The 24809-nt window shown below is 40.7% G+C and overlaps 1 long non-coding RNA gene across 1 annotated transcript in view; it reads left to right on the top strand.

The window, feature by feature from the left end:
- Positions 1–7082: 7082 nt before the first annotated feature.
- Positions 7083–24809, top strand: part of LOC123590680 — a 29227-nt gene continuing 11500 nt past the window's right edge. The window contains exons 1-2 of the long non-coding RNA XR_006708917.1: positions 7083–7254; positions 23167–23230. This is a non-coding gene — a long non-coding RNA (uncharacterized LOC123590680). The remainder of the gene's footprint in view (positions 7255–23166; positions 23231–24809) is intronic.

Raw genomic sequence — 24809 nt, forward strand, 5'->3', positions numbered from 1 at the left:
GCAATCACAGACAGGGAGACGCTACCACCTCTGCTTATAGGTTTGGGGTAATGAACAGTTTGGGGTTCAGACAGTACTTTTCTCTCCCTTGCTTCTCACAGACCATGTCCCTGACCATGTCCTCCCTGTCTCTGTGCCTGCTCGGGGTGGCAGGTGTGGTTCTGCAGAGTGTCTTGTGAATTTTCACGTGAGATGAGATCAGAGGAGCAGGATCAGACTATGGGGAAACTGTAGGAGGTTTTGAGTGTTTTGGAGGAATGCGGGAAGTTCTTGGCAGTGTGGTTAGAGATTTGTGTATACCTCATGGATACTTTCTGGGAAGAGAAGATTGTTGGAGTCCAGAGAGAGATTAGGGGGCTGGAGAGCATTGTGGGATAATGTTAATGAAAACCAGAATACTTCTGTGAAAGTAACTTATTTAGTTCTGTTCATGGGATGAATAATTGAGGGCATTTTAAATTTTTTTTTTTTTTCAACGTTTATTTATTTTTGGGACAGAGAGAGACAGAGCATGAACGGGGGAGGGGCAGAGAGAGAGGGAGACACAGAATCGGAAACAGGCTCCAGGCTCTGAGCCATCAGCCCAGAGCCCGACGCGGGGCTCGAACTCACGGACCGGGAGATCGTGACCTGGCTGAAGTCGGACGCTTAACCGACTGCGCCATCCAGGCGCCCCTTGAGGGCATTTTAAAAGGACGAGAAGCTCCTAGCAACTCCTTGATCTGAGAGTGAGGAACCAAGAGGCAGGGAGCCTCACAGCCTGTCCGTAGTCATCTCACTGCGGTGGCCCTGTCAGAACCCTGCACTGGGGTGGGGGGGGATTTGAAATCTTTTTTCCACGACCTGGAAAAGTTCTGGACCAAGTGCTCCTCAGGTGCTCCGCTATATCCCTGAGGGAGGAAGTGAGCAGGCAGGGAATTAGGGGGTGACTTTTGGTTCGGTCTCTAAGGTAAATGTGTTTGCTTAGAATAAGACTTTCGTAGATAGCTGGGAAGAAAAATTGAACATTTAAGTCTAAACCCCCCCTCACAATTGCTCCTGTAGGTTTTAAAGAGAGAAGAGCAAAGAGTATGGGCAAATGGACCCTGTTTGTTGCCAGAGGGCTCTGATCGCAAATCCCAGTGGGCCGGCACAGGTGTCAGCTGTGAGTATGCCCTTTGCTGGTCTAGGTTCAGGTGGAATATGAAAAGCTGAAGGACAACTCAAGGTAGAATAAGTACCAATAAGAATAAGAGCCAAGAAAGCATAATCCCAATGACAGGCTCACGAGGGAGAGAGTGCTGTGCTCATGAAAGAGAAACGAGACCGGACCTACAGACATCTCTAGCTGCCGCTGTTGGATGTTGTTATGTGTAGAAACTCCTCAGCACAATGTTGTCATGTCCCCTTCTCAGAAGACAGTGGCCCCAAGTGGGAGGAACCTTGAGCTTCTCCCTGACTGAAATGAGACTAACACACTACCTATAGCATTTTTAGAAGGAATTCCCTAAGGAAAGTTGTATTTCCTGGGGCTGGAGATCCTAGGGGATTATAGTGGTTCTCAAACTTTTCTTTTTCGCGATAAGGTACTTTTCTCAGGCATAAAACTTAGAACTCTAATATGTAAACTGTTAAAATATATATGCTATGTGTATAAATTTATTTCATGAATTCAAATGTAGTGAAGCTTTGCTATACACTCTCTTTCCTGGACACGTAACAATGAGGAGGGTGGGTAGAGATATCTCCTCACTGAAAAGGAGCCTGCACACCAAACTTCCAAAACAAGGAAAGAAATCATAAGCTCAGTAATACAGTCATGCAAGCAACGAACTGAACATGAGCCTACATCATGGAGTCTGAATAAGACATCAACATAAAACGCTCCAAGAGAAATAAAAGAGGTGTTTTCACTAAAAGTGGCAAGGAATTATGAAACAGGATCTGGTAAAAATGAAAAAAAAAACTTAAGGAAAAAGAAGAGCAGGAAGGAAAAAAGTGAAGAAAAATGGAGAATACAGTAAAAGGCTTCACATTATCTTTAAAGGGAATACAGAGAGAATAAAATAGAAGTCATGGAGAATCAATACCTCAAAAGATGATGATTTAAAAACATACCGTAATTGAAGAGTTGAGCCTTCAAATTAAAACCGTACTACAGAATGAATAAAAATAAGTTCATCCTTCCACATGCTATTGAAACTGTGGAGACATATTATTATTAGTTTTCTAGGGCTGCCATGACAAGTACCACAGACTGGGTGGCTTGAACAAACAAACAGACAAAATTAATTCTCACCATGTTGGAGGCTGTAAGCCCAAGAACAAGGTTCTGGCAGGGTTAGTTTCTTCTGAGGTGTCTCTTCTTGGCTTGCAAATGGCTACCTTCTCACTGTGTCTTCACATGACCTTTGCTCTGTGCCTGTCTGTGTCCTAATCTTCTTATAAGGATAAAAGTCAGGCTGGATTAGGGCTCCTCCTAATGCCTCATTTTTGACTTAATCATCTTGTTAAAGGCCTTATCTCCAACTATTGCACTCTGAGGTACTGTTAGCCTTCAAAATATGAATTTCGAGGGGCATATAAAATTCTCAGCCCATAACAGAAGGATAAGGAATAAAATTTTAAGAGCTACAAAGGAGGAAAGATTTTCACAAAAGTAGGGCTTTCAGACTAGCAGCAGATTTTATGTCAGTGACAACAGATTCCAGAAGACAAGGGAGCAGGAGCTACTGTTTACTGAGAAAGGATAGTAGCTATCAATCTCGATTGAGACTGAAACAGAATATTGTTAAAAAATCAAACACAGAAAAATTAAGTAATTTTGTCAAGGCTGCAAAACTAATAAATGGTAGGGCCAGGCTTTGATTTCAAGTAGTCTGATCCCGGACTTTACACTTTTAACCACTGTGCTATTAGGAGCAAAAAGGAACATAACTAGTTACTATGATTTAAAAAAAAAAATAAGGAAATACCATGAACATGTTTGTGTTAATACATTTGAAAATTTAGATACAGTTAGTATTTTTTAGAAAAATGTGTTATAAACATTGATAAAAGGAAATAGAAAACCTGATTAAATTTCAATTACTACAGATATTCAGGGCCAAGGCAAAAGTCTTGTCTTTAAGCAGGCCCAGATGATTCTGCAGACAATTTCTAACAAAATGTTCAAGAACAGATCATTTTTATATTGTATAAATAGTTTCAGAGAATTGATAAAACAGTGAATCCATTTAGTTCACCTTATAATGTCAGTAGAAGTTTGACAGTAATAAAAGAAGCATAAGAAAAAAAGTTTTAGGTCACTTTTACTTATGCAAAGAATTTCAAACTGAAAAACAAACAAACTGCATAAATAGGCTGATTCCATCAGTAAAAATTAAACCAAGGCAATGGCAAGGAATATAAAAATAAGTTACCAGCCAAAAATATATTATAAGCCACATAAATTAATAGATTAAATAAGAAAATGAAAACATCTCAAAAGATGGAGGAAAAGTGTTTAATGAAATATAATAATAGTTCTTAATTCTAATTATTGTAAAATAGGGATAGGAGATTTTGTTTCCCTAATAAATTGTACCTACTAGTCATCTGTAGTAAATATCATACTTAATAATGAGACCTTAGAAGCATTCTCATTAAAGTCAGGAAGAATCTAAGGGTGCCCTTAGTCAATGTTTCTTTTCAACTTTGTACTAGAGATTCTAACCAATGAGATAGGACAGTCCAAAGAAAAATGAATAAAAAAGAAGAGATCAAACTATCCTTATTTACAGGATAGGACTCACTATCTAGGAAATCAAAAATAATTTACAAGTAAATTTTTACAACACTGGTTGTTGGCCATAAGATCAACATAAAAATATCAATAGCATTCTGTAGCAAATAGAAAACGAAATAGATTGAAAGATCCCTTTTACAATAAGAATCAAAAATTGAAGGTAGTTAGAAAAGTCTAACAAAGAATGTGCAGAATCTTCATGGAGAAAATTATAAAACACTGAATGATGCAAAAGGAAATGGAATAAATGGAGAGACAGATAATATACATGACTAAGGGAATTCAATATTTTAAAGACAGCAATTATCCTCAAATTAATCCATATATTCAGTGTAATTCTAATTCAATGTAAGGATATTTTGTGGTGCTCAATCCTAAAATGAACATTAAACAGCAAATTGTGAAAAATAAAGAAACTGAAGATTAACAACATGGAAGGACTTTTCCTATCATATTTCAAGGCCTATTACACACTGTAAAAATTAACAGTTTGACCAAAGAAAAAAATAAAAAGCCCAGACACAGACTTGTGTGTGTGTGTGTGTGTGTGTGTGTGTGTGTGTGTATGTATATGATAGGAGATTACATTTCACATCAAGTAGAAGAAAGAATAGAATAAATTTTGCTAGAGAATCAGCCATACGTAAAAAAGTGAATCCTTACTTCAAACTATTCAAAACTCATTCCTGGTATACTCAAGGCCTAAATATGAAATAAAAAAAAAAATAGAACGTTTTAGATGAAAATGTAAGAAAATTCCTGTCTAACTTTAGGGAAGGAATTGGTAGAGATATCACAAAAAGCACAAAGCATGAGGGACTAGATTGATATATTTGACTACATTAGAATTTAAAAAAGAAATTTTCAGCAGAAGGCACTATTCGAGTTCCCACACAAGGCACAGAATGGAAGGGGTTATCTGTCATGCATATAACTGACAAAAACTTATTAAAGAGACTTTATAAAACTACTCTTACAAATTAATGCAAAGAGAAGAGAGAGAGAGAGGGAGAGAGAGAGAGAGAGAGAGAGAGAGAGAGAGAGAACTGAAAAGAAAATGTGCAAAAGAAAGATTTCTAAGAGCCAGATGAATTGGAGAATAAGCATATATGAAAAAATGTTCACACTAAGTGGTAATCTGGGAAATATAAATTCAAAGTGAGATACAATGTCACACCTATCAGGTTGGTGAAAATGAACAAATCCAAGCGGGGTGGAGGATGTTGAGCAGTTGGGACACTCACACTATGTAGAGAAGAACACATGGGGCTAGGGACGACGCCGTGGAGAGTCCTTTGGCAGTATCTTGTAATGCTTCACCTGAGCACGCTCTGTGCAGCAGTTCTTCTGCTTCATACACCCCTTGGAGAAGCTTTACACTGCAAGCAAGGTGTCTCCCGTACTGTTGCACTGTTTTCAACAGAGGAGGTGCATTGCTTGTGCTATAGTCATTCAATGGAGACTACTAACCTACCAGTTTAAAATGAATTAATTAAAACCATGTGGATCAATATGGATATATATAAAAAATTGCTTAGCAAAAAAAGTACAGAGCGGTTACCATATATATAAAACACAATATGTACATTACATATATTGTAAAACATCGCCTTATAATACTATACATACAGGGGCGCCTGGGTGGCTCACTGAGTTAAGCATCTAACTCTTAATTTCAGCTCAGGTCATGATCTCACAGTTATTGAGATCGAGCCCCTCATCAGGCTCTGCACTCACAGCTCAAAGCCTCCTTGGGATTCTCTCTCTCTGTTCCTCCCCTGCTCTCTCTCTCTCTCTCTCTCTCAAAATAAATATTAAAAAAAAACTATAGATACATATAAAATTTGTAACATTATTAAAACTGCATGAAAATGAAAAACATAGAATGCATTATAGAGGCTTACTCTGGAGTGGAATAAATGGAATGGGATTGGGAAGTGACATGCTGGCGTTTTCAACTGTATCAATGTTTTTTTTTTTTTCAAACAAACAAAGGAAAGCATAACAAAGGAGGCAAATATAGCAAATGTTCAAGAATGTCCACTGTTATTTTCCATAATTTCAGTAGAAAAATTTCAATAGAAAAAAATTTCAATCTCTTTTTTTTTTTTAAAGTTTACTTATTTTGAGACAGAGAGAGAGTGAGTGCATGAGCAGGGGAGGGGCAGAGAGAGAGGAAGAGACAGAGAATCCCAAGCAGGCTCCATACTGTCAGCTTGGAGCCTGATGTGGGGCTTGAGCCCATGGTCTGTGAGATCATGACCTGAGCGGAAACCAAGAGTCAAACGCTTATCTGACTGAGCCACAGCCACCCCCCAAAATTTCAATTTCAATAAAAATATCTCATAGTTAAAAATAAAGTATAACCCTGTGTATAAGAAAGACTGTCAATGAGAAAAAACAGACTCTAAGTAAAAACTTAGTATGGCACACCATGGACTGATAGGTTTACTATGATAAAAACAAAGGATAGCGCATTTTAACTAACACTCTAGGGTACTGATTTTTAAGCATGTTAGTAATATATTATGCCAAACTCCAACGTATTAAAGAGATGAGCGGTATTTTATTGATATAATTATTTCATAAGGATATACATCTATCCTTATGAAACATATACAAATATATATGAAAATATAAAAATGAATATATTCATTACAGCGTGAGGATAGTAGATTAAAAACTCCTATTATCCTCAGTAAAAAGACAGACAGCCTCAGTTCTCAAAGAGGACACCCAAATGGCCAACAAACATATGAAAAAGCATTTAACCTTGCTAGTCGGTCATAGGGGGACCATATATCCTGGTTTGCTAGTAACAGTCCCAGTTTACTCTGCTTTACTTGCTAAAATTTAAAAAATACCCCCTTTCACTTTTGGTTTAGATGATACATTTTGTGGTTGCCCTACTTACCAGGGAAATAGAAATTAAAATCACGTTGAGGGACCAGTACACATCAGAATTAAAAAGACTGGCAATGCCAAAGGTTTGCAAAGATGTGAGCCGATAATAACTGTTACACACTGAATGGTGGGAAGAGCCTGTGGCTGATGCGAGCAGCTTCCACACTCAGCCAATCTGGGGCGGTGAAGATGGGTGGCTGTTTTTACCAAGCCTGTGTTACTTTGTCTTAGGGTTTTTAGGGCCCTTTCTCATGAGATGGGACTGGACTGAGACTCTGCTCAAAGTCCTGGGAGTGCTGCCTGCAGAGTCTGTGTTTTAAGGCTGGATTAGCTTAGTTTGCAGTTTATGATATGTACCAATAAGCAATTTAGTTATGGTTAAACACTAATTCAGAGCTGAGTAAACTTTGTTCAAATATGATACGTGTTCAGTCGTGTACTTAAAAGTCAGCTAAGTTACAGAAATACTGATCTATAGGAAGGAAGTATCAAAATGCTTCTGAGGGCAATTTCTCTGTACTTTTCCAGTTTTCTGTGACATGACATTTCCTCAGACCAGCAGAAAGGAGAACATAACAAATGAGGTAAGTCTGTGAAATGTGGAGGCCGGCTCTAACTTCTTCCCGTTTCATTTATCTCTTCATGACTGCCTGGTCCCCATACAGGAGAAAGAGGGGTCGAGAACTTGGACTATCTTATTCTTGGGTTTAACACTGATTCCTTCTTTCTTCCAAAACATGAGAGAACCAATGACTGCCTTGGCCTCAAAAAGCCCTCTGTAATCTTTCAAGCCACCAAATAGAGTTAACTTCAGCCCAACAATCTAGATGACTTTCTGGTTCTTCATTCAAGGAGAAATACTGTTTTTTTTTTTTTTTTTTTTCTTTCTCTCTCTTTTAAATTTAATTGCGGCCAAGGTCAAGAAGTCATCTGGGATTCCCAGCTGCATTATACTTTCTTCATTTTGTGGGTCTAAGTTAGGCAATGAATGTGACTTCAATTTGCGCGTGTGGTGCAAATGGATTCCTGTCTGACTTCGTCACACTTTCATCAGACATGAACAAGGCCTTGGCGTCTTCTGACCTGTTGCATTCTTGATTACCTTTCCTTTGATGCTTGCCGCTGTGTTAGCCAGCCAAGAGCTCCCCTTCCCGGGAACCTCAGCACTGGGAGCCTTGTGCCAAAATCACAAGGTGCTCCTTCCGTCACACAAGGCTTTTGTTTCGACATTTCTTGAGCGAACCCGCCCATCAAGTCTGATTCTGTGGGAGAACATATTTGTAAGACAAAGCAATGCTGCGGCCTACCAGGAGGCCTGTGACTCGCACAGTGAATTATTCACTCTGGGCCTTGCAGGACACGCCAGGTCACCCGTGTTCACAGCGGGAGCAAGGCATTATTCATTACCAGGCTTAGGTTTGCTGTCTTCAGAGATTCCCCCTCCCTCCCTTCATTGCCCCTTCAGGTTTTAACAAGACATCACATTCTTTTAAACTTCCCCTGGGCAGCAGAGGTCTCCCCCAACCCCCCCTTCCTTTTTCCACACGCAGAAGGTACAATAATAGACAGAAAGCTGGAGCAGTTGTAAATTGCAGCAGTTAATGTCAAATTGATGGAACAGTGATCAAATGAAGTTCATAACCAACCACACAATGCAACCTGAGGGTGGAATGCTGTTTCAAACATTTTTAATGACAGGGTTATAAAATCATAAAAATGGAGACCTTTTTTCCCCCTCCGGCAATAAAAAGAATTATGTGGGTGATGAAAACTGTTAATGAGGATGAGACTGGACACTGGTTTTGGCGAGAGCTCTCATGATTTGGGACGGCTATGCCACAGTCAGAACTTCAGCACTGGGACATCCTCCAAGTCTCTCTGCTTCTCCAACTCTCTACTTCCGGGTCTTCTAACCTGGACTGTAGGGATGACAGGGAAAGGTTGCTTGTCTACCAAAGCGAGGGTGGAGATCGCTGAGCTGTCTGCTTCGGTCCAGCAGACCGCGTGGTCCATTCACAAAGCAGAATGAGGGGCAGTGTCGCACAATTAACAGCGAAACATTTAAAAACTTACTGCACTAGACGCGACGCAGCTGACTTCCAGCTGTCTATTCAGCTGCAGACAGCAGAAGGAAAAGTGATCAGACGCAGGGAAACATTACAGTAAAAAGAGCCAGAGAATAATATTGAAAACATCCCATTGTTACTTTCACACAGAAGGGAAGAACAGAGCTATTCACGTTTAGCTTAGTATATTTCTCCCCTGCAATGGATGTAAATGGGATCAGTGTCCCAGAGAATAACCTTTTCAGAAAGATTTGGTTGCAGGGAAAGGAAGACATTGCAACTTGGTGGCAAGAGAAATGGAATGAAGGGCAGAGGCCACTTAAATAACAATTAGGGTCGGGGCGCCTGGGTGGCGCAGTCGGTTAAGCGTCCGACTTCAGCCAGGTCACGATCTCGCGGTCCGTGAGTTCGAGCCCCGCGTCGGGCTCTGGGCTGATGGCTCAGAGCCTGGAGCCTGTTTCCGATTCTGTGTCTCCCTCTCTCTCTGCCCCTCCCCCGTTCATGCTCTGTCTCTCTCTGTCCCAAAAATAAACGTTGAAAAAAAAAAAATAACAATTAGGGTCTCCTGCTGCTGCTGGAGGAGTCTCTTTCTACAGAGCTGACACGGGATGCACATGCTGCTGGTCGTGTGTGTCATTAGCATTTCAGGCACAAGAGTGAACTGACAACTTGTTTTCAAGTAGGTCCACTCCTGTCGTTAACGGTGTTTCTTACAACTGCTGAAACTGAGGTTTGTGAAATAGCCATTTCAGTTAGGACTGGAAATATCCAAGGAAGGTACTGAACCCATAAAATATGAAAATTCACATAAACCTGTAGAGATAACATGTATGAAAAGTCTACAAAGCACTCCAATGAGTGACTTAGGTTTATAGGGCTTGTCTACAGAGCACAGAAAATCCATGCAACTGGATAATTCTGACAAACAGCTTTGGTTTGCCCTTAACCACCTTCACAATTGAGGGCCTAGTTGAGCCATTTTTGATGGAACATGGGGTGGCTCCCTTTGATTGTGTGGACCCGGGCATGTAATGTGTTCTATTTCAATTCCTGTAATTGAAAGGCATATATGTGTCGGCTAAATATTACAAAGCAGGATGTGGCTCCTGGAGGGTGCACTAATTGACCTGCTAAGAACCAGCATCAACACGCTCTCCAGTTGTGGTCTGGAGGCTGAATTAAAATAAATACGCACTCTCGTGTCCTATTTAGACTTGTGTGATTAAAAAAAACTCATATACAAAGCTGATGAGACCCGCGTTAGTTGCAAGTTAATGCTTGCTGGCTTCTTGCAGTCAACTCACCGGCACCACTCAGTAAACAAGAATTCAAGCACAGTGGGTGCTCTACCTCTGCTGCCAGAAAGGGAGGCATTGAGAGAGGCTCAGCCGCAGGGCTGTGGCAGGAGTGCCAGTCTTGGGGCCAGACACTTGGCTTGGTTCCATTCTCCTCTTCCTTCAACCCCTGGTCGCTTATGGAGGTCACACCAGAGTTTTCTCAGACATCAAATGGGGGAAACAATGCGGACCTCATAGACAGTTGCGAGGTCCTCACCATCAAGTCACTGGCACTGAGAAGAGTGATGTTTGCCAGCCATTTACTGGACAGATCATGGCGGGGATTGGTGTTGGGCAAGGACAGGGGGAGAATACAACCAAGGACATCCCTCCCCCTTGGGATGCTGTCTAGTTCCAAATAACAGGTCTTCGGGCAACAGGAAAGCAGTTGTATCTGACTCAAGGGCTGCTGGGCCCTGCTTGGAAACAGAATATCTTTAATGAGGTTTTTAATGACAGTTCCCTTCCAATTTAGGGGAAGTCTGCATTGAGAGAAATTTGATGCCTCAGGCCTTGGGAAGCAGAATTAGCATATATCTTTTAATCTTAAAGAAAATAAGTAGTTTTAGTTTATAACCTCCTGGTGTATCTTGTCTAGGGTTCCTGATGCACTCTGTTTAGGTAATCACATGAAGTGGGGAAATCAAATCAGTTCTGGCTGATTCAAAATGTCCTGGCTGAGAAGCAGAGGAGATGTCAGTAGAGATTTCAGGCTCATGGAAAAGCGCTTAGGTGGGGCTTCATCTGTTTCCTTCATTCTAAGCAGAGAGGTCCTTTGTGGGTCATAAGACAAGAATCAAGAGGTTTAGAGAGCCCCTCAAGAACGAGGGGGCCAAAAACTGGATATGAAGAGCAAAACACTTCAACAAGCTCAGCCTGAGGAGCGAAGGTTAAATGACCCCAGGGATGAACCAGCCAGTTCTGAAGCAACTTCCTTGGTTTGGAGCCAGAGGGCCAGATGCCCAGTGCCTGTGAACACACAGGATTTAAGGCAGACTGCTGCCCTTGAGAACCTTCTGTGCTTTTTAGCTCAGTATTGGAGGAGTTTTATTTCATAAATCGTATATTTTGAGAGGCAAACCTGTGACCTGCTGGATCCTGGACACAGAACCCATGCTATGGAAAAAGGGACTTGACCCAGTAATAAAATGCTTTGAGATTAGTCCCATCAAAAAGATAAAAATCTGAAATTGTAAGCATTGTAAGGGTTTTAATTTTATTTAATCATAGACACGTTTCCTGTTATAACTTTTTAAAGATGTTCTACATTTGAAAAGAATTAGGACAATCCTGTATCTTTGATCAACTCAACATCTCTTTAGGGGAAAAGATTTAACACTCTAGTTTTTAAACAGAAATATAAATATGCATCAGCTAACAGTTTTCCAAATTAGGCAGCATAAACTTTATAATTTCATGACATCCAAATGAATAGGAGGCCTGTTTTATGCTTAGAAGTGATTGTCTTTGAACTAAACACACTTGAGCGAGGGATTTTTGTGTGTCATTATTTTTGACACAACTTGTCATTAGTTTTAACTTTGACCGGGTTGTAATGAAAAATTTGGTTGTGCAAGTTTACCCATTGTTTATCTACACTCAGACTTAATTATTGCTTCCCAGGTCAATCATCACCATTTTAAGTGGAAAGAAATGGACTTAACCCATGGGATGATTCCCACAGAGTTATTATATGTAGTTAGACCATGAGGTCAGATGCACAGAAAGAGTGGGCAGAATACTCTGGGAGTAGGGATGGGGGTGGACATGATGCAGCTACTTGGGGGAAGGTGGAAGGAAGTACAAGACTCTCTCACAGAAACCCTTCAGGGAGATATATAGGGGCAGATCTGTGCTCATCCTACGGAGTCTCAGAAAAGTCTTTTCTCCGTGTCTCCATTGTAAGGAATTTTGAAATTTCTGCTGTTCAAAAATTCCTTAGAGTGGGAGGCACTATTGACATCATGGGAAGGTATTTTTTGTTGCGTGGACTTTCCTGGGTATAGCAAAATGTTTCATATCTCTGACTCTCTCCTTTCAGTTGTGCTGGCTACAACAATGTCTCCAAAATGTTCAAGAATTACTAAACATACTAACCAGGTTAGTAGAGAGCCTTGCATAACCCAGACAGAAAGTCCATAGAGATTTTCTCAGGGAAAGAGAAGAGAGGGAAACTTCAGAACATATGGTAGATCATGTCAAGAGGAATGGGTACTAAAAAGAGCACCAGCTGGGCACCTGGGTGTCTCAGTCAGTAGAGCATCCAAATCTGAGTTTCAGCTCAGGTCATGATCTCACAGTTTGTGGGTTTGTGTCCTTTGTCCGGCTCCATGCTGACAGCATGAATGCCTGCTTGGGATTCTCTCTCTCCCTCTCTTTCTGCCCCTCCCCTGCGTGCGTGTGCTCTCTCTCAAAATAAATAAATAAACTTAAAGAAAATGAAAATAAAAAGAGCACCAGCAACTAATTTTGCCTGCTAGAACATGTCCAAGTTGCCTTGCTAGGTAGGGAGGGGAGGAGAACATAACATTTACCAAGTTATGTGCCAGTATTATGTGCCAGTATTTTGTAATAATTATTTAAATTAATTATCATTACTCTGTGAATGAGGTGTAATTATACAGTTTTTGCATAAAGAACTTGAATCAGAAAGAGCTGATGGTGACAAAGCTGAGGTGGGAATCTCAGACCACTCAAACCCTATCTGTTTTTAAAGAGTTGGGACTCCCCTGCATTCCAAGTTCAGTGTTTTTCTTGTCATCCTGGCTGTCCAACACTGTGTGAGCAGATAAGAAAGGCAGTGGTTCTGTTACTGTAACTCGGACCAGTGACCTCTACCATGAATCTGGTAGAACATTGGCCACACAGGTATATTGCATACCTCTCCCTCCAATGCCAACCAGAGGTATATTTGCTTAGCGTTTGCAGTGACAATTATTGCATAATTCCTGACATTAGGTTATAGTCTATACCAAGGTGACCATAATTTCCTTCTCTAGAGCTAATGACACTGAACTCTCAAGTGATTGTTGATATTAATGATACTACTGATTGTCTGGAGCTTGTGTCTAGGGGAATGTGGCAGAGACTGGCTAGGTGTTTGCCAAACCTGTTTTCTTTTCCACCAGGACACACAGCTAGACAACATTTTCCTGCCTCCCTTGCAGTTAGGTGTGACCACAAACTGAACTTTGGCCAATGGAATGTGACTAGAAGCATTTGTATTACTTCTAGGCCTGACCCATAAAATCTTCCCTTGGGATTCTCTACTCTCCTTCTTCTCTGTCTTCTGGTTGGATGCTGGTATTAAGATGACCTTGAAAACCATGTGTTGAACACGGTAGATCCTTCATCACCCTGGGTCCCTGTGAAGTAAACTCCCTTTTATAGCCTCTTCCACTATTGACTGGATTTTATACATTGGGTTAAGTCCATTAGTGTGCCTTCTCTGGCTTGTCCTGGTTGGCAAGAGCTGATGCTAAGTCTTAGCGAATTTTGTAAGCTAACTGACATCAAGTTGATAGCTTGAAGTTATTATAATTGGAGCTTTTACAATACAGAAATGGCAAGTGCTACAAACCAGGGCTCTTTTTAGACAGTCATTTTACTAGCACACCACTGGTTAAGCTGCTAAGCTTTATTTGTATTTGTATTATCATAATATACATACTGCTACTCAAAGTGATGTTCTGCCTTAACAAAGCCTAAAAGATGTGAGACTGGCTTAGCAGTTGGATGGAAGTTGGCAAGAGTTGGACAGCAAGGAAATGGATATCAGAGACTGGAAAAGCAGTGACTCATCATGTGGTGGCAAAACATTTGGTAAAACCATTATCTGTGATAACCTGGAAAGCAGACCAAGTGCCCCAACACAGCCTAACCTCCTGGGGAATTGGCTGAAAAACAAACAAACAAACAAACAAAAAAACAACAAATGGTAGATAGCGCCTACTGTTTATTACTGGCTGTGATTAAAAAGTATTAGAAAATAAGAGATGAACTCAGGATGTGTTTATAAATATAAGTAAAAATTGAGTTGAAAAATATGGAGACTTGTAAAATTGGAAAAGTTTACCATTTTAGGACCCCAAATATCAGGAAATAAGACAGGAAAAGCTTTTGTATGCCAAAGGTTCTATTCAAAAGTGAATTTGGATTCAAGTTGGTGTATTTATTTAAGATCTTAAAATTTTTATAGTCACAAACATTTTTAAGTTGTGAAGTGTCTGAATGCAGAAGTTTCCTTTTGAATCAACTGGGAAGCAAAATTACCCATCTTGGCTAGCTCCCCCCAGAGCACTATTGGTCAAGTTACATTTGCTGCATAATAAACTACCCTGAAACCTAGTGGCTTAAAACAACAGTAGTCATTTATTCTGCTCATGAATCTGTTATTTGGGCAGAGCTGGTCTCTGCTCCATGCAGTGCCAGTGTGACTGAAGGCAGAAAGATCTGTTTCCAAGATGACTCACATGCCTGGCAAGTAGGCACGTGTTGGCTGGGAGCTTAGCTGGGACTTAGGGTGGGGGGCTTTGCTCTCCTACACATGCCCTTCCCCATGTGGTTTGGGCTTCCTCACAGAATGGTGTCTGTATTCTAAGAGCAAGTGTCAAAGAAGAGAGCCAGCTGGAGGTTATATTGCCTTTTATAAACTAACTTGGAAACACACAGCATTACTTCACCTGTGCTCTGTTCAAAGTAGTCACAAAAGCCTGCCAAGCTTCAAGGGGGGAGAACACAGATTTTGCTTTTTGATAGAGGATAGCAAGGTTCTAGAAGAACATGTGGGGCAAGAAATATTGTTGTGGCTCTTTGCTACACTTATTCTGCTGGGGAGTGAGAGAATTTCAGCCAAGGTCACTTAAGAACCCATCTTTATTACATGATCAAGACGAATCTGATATGTCATAGTGCTAAATTTCCTTCTAGTTTAAGACAGCCTAAAACTTATTATCCAGTAACAACCAGAACACAACCTATAGGAAAGGAAGTTCAGAAGGGGTGCTGAGTGATATTCAGAGAGGAAAAAAGGAGTTCCTTTTGGATACAACAGAGATGAGAATTCATGGGCATCCATTTACACACCAAACATTTGTCAAATGCCTTCTGTGTAAACACTGTTCACATCACTGAGAAGATAAAAATGAATGATTTATTTCTACTTCCAAGGAGACTAAAGGCGGTGGATGAGGGTAAGATTGGAGGTGGATAAAAGGACATCTATATGTTTACAAGCTACTACTATAGACCCAATGGTAGAGATGGGAACAGTGTTTGAGAAGTACTGAGAATGACAGAACGTCTCATGCTACTTGGGAGAGTTGTGAAAGGTGGAGACATTTGCCCTGAATCTCCACTTATGAAAGATCAAGAGTCAAGTTCCTAGCAGAGGCAGAGCCACAGACTCAACCTTCCTGACTCAGACTCAGTGCCCTTTCCATGACACCACACAACTTTTTATGTGGAATTATGTTGTGGATTGAGTGTGCTGATATTCAGCAGTTAGAATTTCTTGTGCTGTCGTGTTCTTCTCTAAACCCCAAAGAGATGTGGGTCAAGGTCTTGATTAGAAATGTTAACAATGGACAGGGAGAACATGAAAACAGACCATCCTCAGATGAAGCAGAAATCTCACTGGATTGGAGAGTTTCAGTGTCTAGCTGACTACATTGACACAGAGAAGCCAACAAGATACCATAGATATTTGTTTCCATCTTTTTGCTCTCCTTTCCCTTAACAATATGCTGAGAGAAACAGTAATAGCCATCATAATGCTAATAGGTGGACAAGAAAAAGTAAAGGACATAGATGAGATGCCAGTTCAGAAGTTAGGAATTACCTAAAACAATGACATGTATTTTTCATAACTTAAATATTAGTGATTGAAAACAATTGACCCTGAATATTTAACACAGATTCCTGCCACCCACCCCCCCCACCCCGCCCACATCTCTTATAAGTTTTGTATATTTGGTCCAGGATCCTTAGTCTGAGTAAGGTAGAGAGCAGTGGTTACTTAACTACACTTTGGCAAAAAACCTAGGGTATTTCTGCTTACCTTACAGATATTTAAAACCATTTTTAATTGGACACTTGGGTGGCTAGGTTGGTTGAGTGTCCAACTTCAGCTCAGGTCATGATCTTGTGGTTCGTGGGTTCCAGCCCCACGCTGGGCTCTCTGCTAACAGCTCAGAGCCTAGAGCCTGTTTCAGATTCTGGGTTTTCCTCTCTCTCTGCCCCTCCCCCATGCATACTCTCTCTCTCTCTCTCTCTCTCTCTCTCTCTCTCTCTCTCTCAAATAAACATTAAAAGAAAATTAAACTTATTTTAATTTAAAAAGTGGCATGCTATTCATAAACTGAACTTAAGAGAAATAAAGTGAGTTCAAGGAAAAAAAGAGAGATACTGCTAATTCCAAAATGGGCTTGGAAACACTGAAAACATTTGCAATCCTTGGCATAGGTATGGGTGGGAGATGAGAAGCATTTAAAAATTATGGACTCATTGTGACATTTCTTGCATCTGGAAACCTTACTTAGCTTAAACTTCGACTTTCCCAAGCATTGCCTTAAAGCAGTCTTCTGATGAACTGTGTTCTGATCTTACACCACCTCACCATTGTACTCAGAGCCAGTGGAACTTGTTCTCACTTGATGTGCCTTCCTAAGCCTGGGACAGCTCATGGAGATCAGAGCAGCAGCTCTCTCAATAATCTTTATGCTATAAATAATGTGACTTTGTAAAAAAAAAAAAAAAAAAAAAGAAAAAAAAGGCAGTTGTTGGCTAAGTATGAAAAAATGCTAATTTTAACAGAAAACGCTATTTTCAAATACATTTCACAGTTTATACTGAGTGAGAAATGCTTAATTCTCACCATGTGAACTTCCAGATTGCTTATGTTGAGTGGTGCAGATGTAGCTGTCTTGAGAACCTTTGAAGCCAAAATTCAGCTTTTACCTCAAATGTCTTACTTTTATAATAATGGATATGAGAAGCAGTGATCTGCCTTACCATCATGAATACGTTTTCCATTTCTACTGAACCCATGTGTTGAATGGCATCGCATATATAACATCATGCCTGTTTGATTCTAAAAGTCTGCACCACAGTTTGTGCATAAAAAGGCTTAGGCATATCTGGCAGCTATTAGCTCACAAGGGCTATTGGATTATGAGTCAGATGCAGAAAGTATGTAGTGGTCTAGTGGATTTGAATTCTATACTACGTATTATACAGATATGTTTGTGGTATTATAATATTCCACAAAATCCTGAAACACTCAATAGAGACATTAATTGATCGATTCAATGACTCCTTTTTGCTTTTAGGACAAAGTCTAAAGTTTTCACCGCTGTAGTCTAGGCCCTGCACGGTCTTTCCAGACTCATTGCACCTCATTCTTCCCTCTCTGTCTGTGAAGCAACCATCCTGGACCTTACTCCTTGAATGTCACCTGTTCTGTCCTGCCCCAGGGTCTTTGCACTTGCTATTTCCTCTGCCTGGAGACTTCTCTCCCTCTTGGTCCCCTAGTTCACTATTATCCATCCTCTAGATTTCAGCTCAAATCCCACTTTTCCTGGGAAGCTGTCTCTTACACATCATTGCACACCCTATTCACACTGCATAACTTTCCTTCTTAGTGCTTACCACAGTGTATAATTATTCACTTACTTGTGGGATTATTTTTTTTTTTTTAATTTTTTTTTCAAGGTTTATTTATTTTTGGGACAGAGAGAGACAGAGCATGAACGGGGGAGAGGCAGAGAGAGAGGGAGACACAGAATCGGAAACAGGCTCCAGGCTCTGAGCCATCAGCCCAGAGCCTGACGCGGGGCTCGAACTCACGGACTGCGAGATCGTGACCTGGCTGAAGTCGGACGCTCAACCGACTGCGCCACCCAGGCGCCCCACTTGTGGGATTATTTGATGGTGTCTGTCTCCATGAGACTCCATGGGGGGACTGCACGAGAATGGAGATAACATTTCTTTTTGCTTATCATTATATTCTCAGTGTCTAGGATGGTGCCTGGATTATGGAAAATGCTCCACAAATATTTGTTGAATAGAAATATTGCGTAAAGCACTGAGCAGAGCATGTGATAGGCAGTAGGCTTTAAGTAAAGAGCCTTATCTTGTTTTTTTTTTTAAACTCCAGTAAGTCTAAAATTATCGTTCCTCTTAATATTTTTACCCTATACTTTATGATTACTTTGGCTTTACTTCACTTCTAATGACTTCCTAGATGAACCTGTAGGTCCCTTCCTCTGTGCTTCAATTTTCTCAAGAACACTTTGACAGCAGCAGCTTCATTAATCAGTCCTCAGAAGCATGAGTACCGACTTGATGGTGAGGCAGGAATATATTTTGGAAGAAATAATTCTTGTACTGAGTAAATCAATGGACATTCGTATTGGGCCCTTGACTCTTCCTTCTATGCTGTGTTTGTAAAGGGGTCCCCATCTTCTATTTATTCTAGTTTCAATGTCTTTGAGAGTGAGGGGATAGGGCAGTAATGTCTGTTTTATTTTCTCTATGCTGGGCCATTTAAAATGTCGTATTTTGTTTTTATTACTCACACTAACCATTTGAGATAGGTATTTTGATCCCCATTTAATAGACATGGAAATCAAGGTCTGGAGAGGTTAAGAAATTTGCTGGAGGTGTGTAACCTAGATAGTAAATGAGCAGGGGAGGGGCAGAGACAGAGAGGGAGACACAGAATCCAAATCAGGCTCCAGGCTCTGAGCTGTCAGCACAGAGCTCAATGTGGGGCTCAAACTCATGGACCATGAGATCACGACCTGAGTTGAGCCAAAGTTGGATGCCCAACCGACTGAGCCACCCAGGCACCCCAAGATAGCTGGTATTTTTAATTTTTTTTAATTTCAGATAAACAGAGCACAAGGTGGGGGAGAGGGGCAGAGGGAGGGAGGGAGGGAGGGAGGGAGGGAGGGAGGGAGAGAGAGAGAGAGAGAAGGAGAGAATCCCAAGCAGGCTCCTTGCTCAGTGTGGAACTGAAGAGGGCTAGATCTCACTATCCCGGGATCATGACATAAGCCAAAAATCAAGAATCAGACAGTCAACTCGACTGAGCCACCCAAATGCCCAGATAACTGGTATTTTTACGAAGTGGGACCGGCAGGGCCAAGAGCTCAATGATAAGAGGAGCAAGCACTTCCTAGTCTTACCTCTACCAGTAAAACCAAGGAATTGAACTAAAAGATCCTGTGATTTCTTTTTTCTTTTTTTCTTTTTAAGTCTTATTTTAATTCCAGTTAGTTAACACACAGTGTTATATTAGTTTCAAGTGTATAATATAGTAATTCAGGGGCACCTGGGTGACTCAGTGATTAAGCATCCGATTCTTGATTTTGGCTCAGGTCATGATCTCATGGTTGTGAAATCAAGCCCCATGTTGGGCTCCATGCTGAGCATAGAGTCTGCTTGGGATTCTCTCTCCCCCTCTTTCTCTGCCTCTTCCCCTGCCTGCATGCACACACTCTCTTTCAAAATAAATAAACATTAAAAAAATATAGTAATTCTACATCCATACATCATACATCGCCCTGTGCTCTCATGAAAAATGCACTCCTTAATCCTCATCACCTATTTAACCCATCCCCCCACCTGCCTCCCCTCTGGTAACCATCAGTTTGTTCTCCATAGTTAAGAGTCTGTTTCTTGCTTTTTGTCTATTTTTTTCCCTTCGCTTGTTTTGTTTCTTTTTTTTTTTTTTCAACGTTTATTTATTTTTTTTGGGACAGAGAGAGACAGAGCATGAACGGGGGAGGGGCAGACAGAGAGGGAGACACAGAATTGGAAACAGGCTCCAGACTCTGAGCCATCAGCCCAGAGCCCAACGCGGGGCTCGAACTCACGGACCGCGAGATCGTGACCTGGCTGAAGTCGGACGCTTAACCAACTGCGCCACCCAGGCGCCCCTGCTTGTTTTGTTTCTTAAATTCCACACCAGTGAGATGGTATGGTCTTTGTCTTTCTCTGATTTATTTCTCTTAGCATTATACTCTCTGGCTCCATCCATGTTACAAATGGCAAGATTTTATTCTTTTTTATGACTGAATAATATTCCATTATATTATACACATCTTCTTTATCCATTCATCAATTAATAGGCACTTGGACTGTTTCCGTATCTTGGCTATTGCAAATAGTGTTGCAACAAACACAGGGTGCATGTATCTGTCTGAATTAGCGTTCTTGTATTCTTTGGGTAAATACCTAGTACTGCAACTACTACATTATAAGGTAGTTTTATTTTTAACTTTTTGAGGAACCTCCATACTGTTTTCCAGAGTGGCTGCACCAACTTGCGTTCCCAAAAGTGCATGAAGGTTCCCTTTCTCCACATTTTCACCAACACCTGTTGTTTCTTGTGTTCTTGATTTTAGCCATTCTGACAGGTGTGAAGTGATACTGTAGTTTTGATTTGTATTTCCCTGATGATAAGTGATGATGAGCATCTTTTCATGTGTCTGTTGCCCATATGGATGTCTTCTTTGGAGAAATGTCTTCTGCGCATTTTTTAATTGGATTATTTGTTCTTTTGGGTGTCGAGTTGTACCAGTTCTTTATATAGTTTGGACACTAGCCGTTTATCAGATATGTAATTTCCAAGTATCTTCTCTCATTCCGTAGGCAGCCTTTTCATTCTGTTGATTGTTTCCTTTATTCTGCAGAAGCTTTTTATTTTTGTATAGTCCCAACAGTGAAATCTAACATCCATGAGTCGGTACATTTTAAGATATGTTTTCTGATCATGTGTGAGAACATGAGTTTGAATTTCCTCTCTAACACATCCAAGCTTTAGGAACTTCCTTAGCTATAAAATAGGGATAGAAATACCTGTTTTATCAACCTTCCAAAGTTAGTCTGTGGATCAACCAAAATAATGCAGCCTGTATATCACTCTATGAATGAAAGACACTTTTCTTACATTTATGTCCAATTTAATCCTGATCCATCTGAAGGCAGAAGTTTCAGGTCATGGGCACTAGGCTATGCCTTTCACAAGGCGGTGAAAGTGGAATAATTTAACACATTGTTCTTTGGGGAAATGTTTCAGAATTTTCATGGTGGACAGCTGGTGTCATTCAGGGAACTAAGTATAGAGAATTGTCATCACCTACAAATATAATCAAGGGACCTTTAATGTTGGAAGTTGTGTAACGGTTTTCATCTGGATGTTTTTCCCAGCACAGATTTTTAAATGAATGAAGTTTAAGATGAAAGCTTATTAAAATATTTTATTCATATATATAAAAAATATCTCTTCAAAGCCCTTACCCCAGAAAAATGACTGGGCAAGGAAGATTACTTGAGTGGATGACGGATCAGGAGCCTTGACATTGACACCTGCCTGCTGGCTGTGGTTCTCCCAGAAAAGAGGAGGTTGGCATAAATACTATCCAAGCTCTTTGGGAAACCCATCTTTTCTGTTTAAAGTCTTTATTTGGTATCACAGATTCTCTTGCCTATCTCTGTCTCCAGCTTTCACCAGTTTATAAGCACAATTGTGACTGTATCAATGAAGCATTAATCTCAAATCCTACCAGCTTTGAAACTACACCAGTTCACAAAGACCAGTCTTTTCCTGGAGGCCCCCTCTCTAAATAGTCCCACTATGCCCAGAAATCAATCCTCAGCACCCAAACTACGGGAATGGGGCAGAAACCCAGAGTTGCCCCTCAAGACCCACCTCCACAACTTCTGCACTTATGTTGCTGGCACAGTAAGGGCACCATTGGTGAACACAGAACAGGATGGGTAAGGTGGGCTCCTGCCTCTGGAAGTGCTCCAGCACTGGACCATCCCTGAGTCAGAGTTCAGTAATGCTGCGGGCAAGTGATAACACACACTAAGAGATGTACGTAGAGTGGAGCTAAATTAAGTCCTACTGGGAGCTGTGGAAGGCTACACGGAAGAATGGGGATTTAAATTAAATTTGGAAGGATAGACAGGATTTTGATGGTCAAAAATAAAAATAAAATGCATTTAGGGTAAGGAAACATCTTGGAAAAGGGGGAAAAGGGGCACCTGGGTGCCTCAGTCAGTTAAGAGTCTGACTTTGGCTCAGGTCATGTTCTCAGAAGTCCAGCCCCACATCGGGCTCTGTGCTGACAGCTTGGAGCCTGGAGCCTGTTTCAGATTCTGTGTCTCCCGCTCTCTCTCTGCCCCTCCCCCACTCCCCACTTGCATCTCTCTCTCTCTCTCAAAAATAAAATAAAAAAAAAAACCACTTAAAAAGGGGGGGGCAAAAATAGGGAAATAAAGAAAATGTGAGGCAACAGAGGTAGACCAAACTGGTTGAAAGACAAGATGTTTAAAAAAGCAGAATCAGATCTATAAATACAGGATTGATGGTTGCTAGAGGGGAGGAGAATGGGGATGTGCAAAGTGGGTGAAGGAGAGTGGGAGATACAGGCTTCCAGTTATGGAATAATAAGTCACAGAGATAAAAGGTACAGCATAGTGTTTATGGTCAATGGTATCGTAATAGCATTGTATGGTTACAGATGGTAGCTGTACTTGTGGTGAGCACAGCATAAGGTACAGAGAAGTTGAATCACTTTGTGGTGCACCTGAAACTAATGTAACATTGGGTATGTCAACTATATCTATATGTATGTATATGTGTATACATATATGTGTATGCATATGTGTGTGTGTGTGTGTGTGTGTGTGTGTGTGTGTGTGTGTGTGTGTGTGTGTGTGTATAAGATATTCGGGGGTTTGTGGCACTGATGAAATGGCAAAGGCTGTCAACTGTGAAGTGATGGAGGTGACGGAGAGATCTGAGAGCCAAACAAGAATTTGGGCTTCATTTTATCCACCTGCTTTGCCATGGACAGCATTTGAGCAGGGGAGTGATGGCAGAAGATCACTCTGGCTGGGGAATGGACAGGGAGAAGATTCTAAAGCAGTGCTCTCCTACAGAAAGCTAATGTGAACTACAAAGGGGAGCCACATGTAAATTAAATTTCCTTGTAGCCGTATGTATTAGTTTTCAATTGTTACTGTAACAAATTACCATAAACTTTGTGGCCTAAAGCAACACACATTTATTCTGCCACAGGTCTGGAAGCCACAAGTCTAACATCATGGTATTAGCTGGTCTGTTTTCCTTTTGGAGTCTTCCGGTAAGAATCTGTTTCCTTGACAACACTGGCTTTTAGAGACAGCCTACATTCTTTGGTCCAGGGCCCCTGCCTCCTTCCTCCCAGCTAGTAGCATAACATCGTCTGCAGTCAAATCTCCCCGTCTCCCTCTTATAGGGCCCTTATTGATTACACTGGGCTTATCTGGATAATCTTCCTATCTCAGGATCCTTAACTTAATCACATTTCCAAAGTTCCTTTTGCCCTGTAAGATCACGTACTCACAGGTTCCGAATATTCAGATGTTGACACCTTGGGATGCCATTATTCAGCCACATTAAAAAGGCATATGATGAAACATGGAATAATTCAATATTTTCACATAATCCATAAAAAGATTATAATTTCAATATGTGATCTCTATGCAAATTATTAATGAGATACCTTCTATTCTTTTTTTTTTTTTTTTTTTTTTCCAACGGAAGCTTCAAATGGAGCATGCCTTTATACTTAGGGCGTGTCTCATTTCAGATCAGGCACACTTCAGGTACTCCTTAGCTACATGTGGCTCAGGGCTACAGTATTAGGCAGTGCAATCCAGAGCCAGGGTAATTTGCTAGAAGCTCATTAAAGAAATCTAGGAGGGCTTTAAAAATGAAGAGAAGGAAGCAAAAGCGACAAACCTTGAAACCAGCATCAGGTAAATGTTGGGATGTGATAGGAATAGTAGAGAGAACTGGGTGACTGACACAATGGCTACTAGTTATGATCACTGACATGAGCATTTTCCTTATTTTATTTTTTATTTTATTTTATTTTATTTTTTATTTTATTTATTTTATTTTATTTTATTTTATTTTATTTTATTTTATTTTATTTTATTTGTGTGTGTGTGAGGGAAGCATGTGAGTCCTGTTTTGGACAAATGAATGAACTGTTCATTAGGAAGATAGGAATGTGGGTTTGGAAGTAAGGAGGGGGGTCAGGATGGAGGTTTAGATTTAGGATTGCTTATGAGAGATGGTTGGATTCATGATGGTGGCTGAGGGCAGAGCCTTGGATAGTCCGTGTTCAGAAGGCAGGTGGAGGCAGGAAAGACTGAGGGGGGGGGGGGCAATGGGGAAAGCAAGACCAGAGGAAAGAGAAAGAGTAGCAGCAGGTGGGAACACGGCAGTATTTCTGAGGTAATCATGAATAATCTCCTCGTGGGTTTGGAGTCCATCATTCCACATCTGAGGTAATTACTCAGCCTCCTACACAGAGCTGCTTTTTAGTTGTTAGTGGGAGTGGGAGTGGGCAGATGTTTATTTACAAAACTGTTTATCTTTAAAGAATAACATTATGGCTGAATCTTCCAAGTAAGTTTGGCATTTGGCAATTACGTGGCTAATTTGATGAGTATGGCTAGCAGATGGGGCTGGTTCAGGCTCCTTTCTTCCCAATTCCAAAGGAATTTCTCTGTATGGTGATGAAATTAACAGAATTATTGCTAGATCTTCCTTCAGTGTGGCCAAATTTTTAATGATCTATTAAATTAAATGATCTATAAAATTAAAAATTTTACAATTCTCCGGGACAAATGATGCCATTTCCTTCCTAGATCCTTGCTTCTAAATCTCCC

The sequence above is a fragment of the Leopardus geoffroyi genome, chromosome B4, assembly GCF_018350155.1.
Source record: "Leopardus geoffroyi isolate Oge1 chromosome B4, O.geoffroyi_Oge1_pat1.0, whole genome shotgun sequence".
Taxonomy (NCBI): domain Eukaryota; kingdom Metazoa; phylum Chordata; class Mammalia; order Carnivora; family Felidae; genus Leopardus; species Leopardus geoffroyi.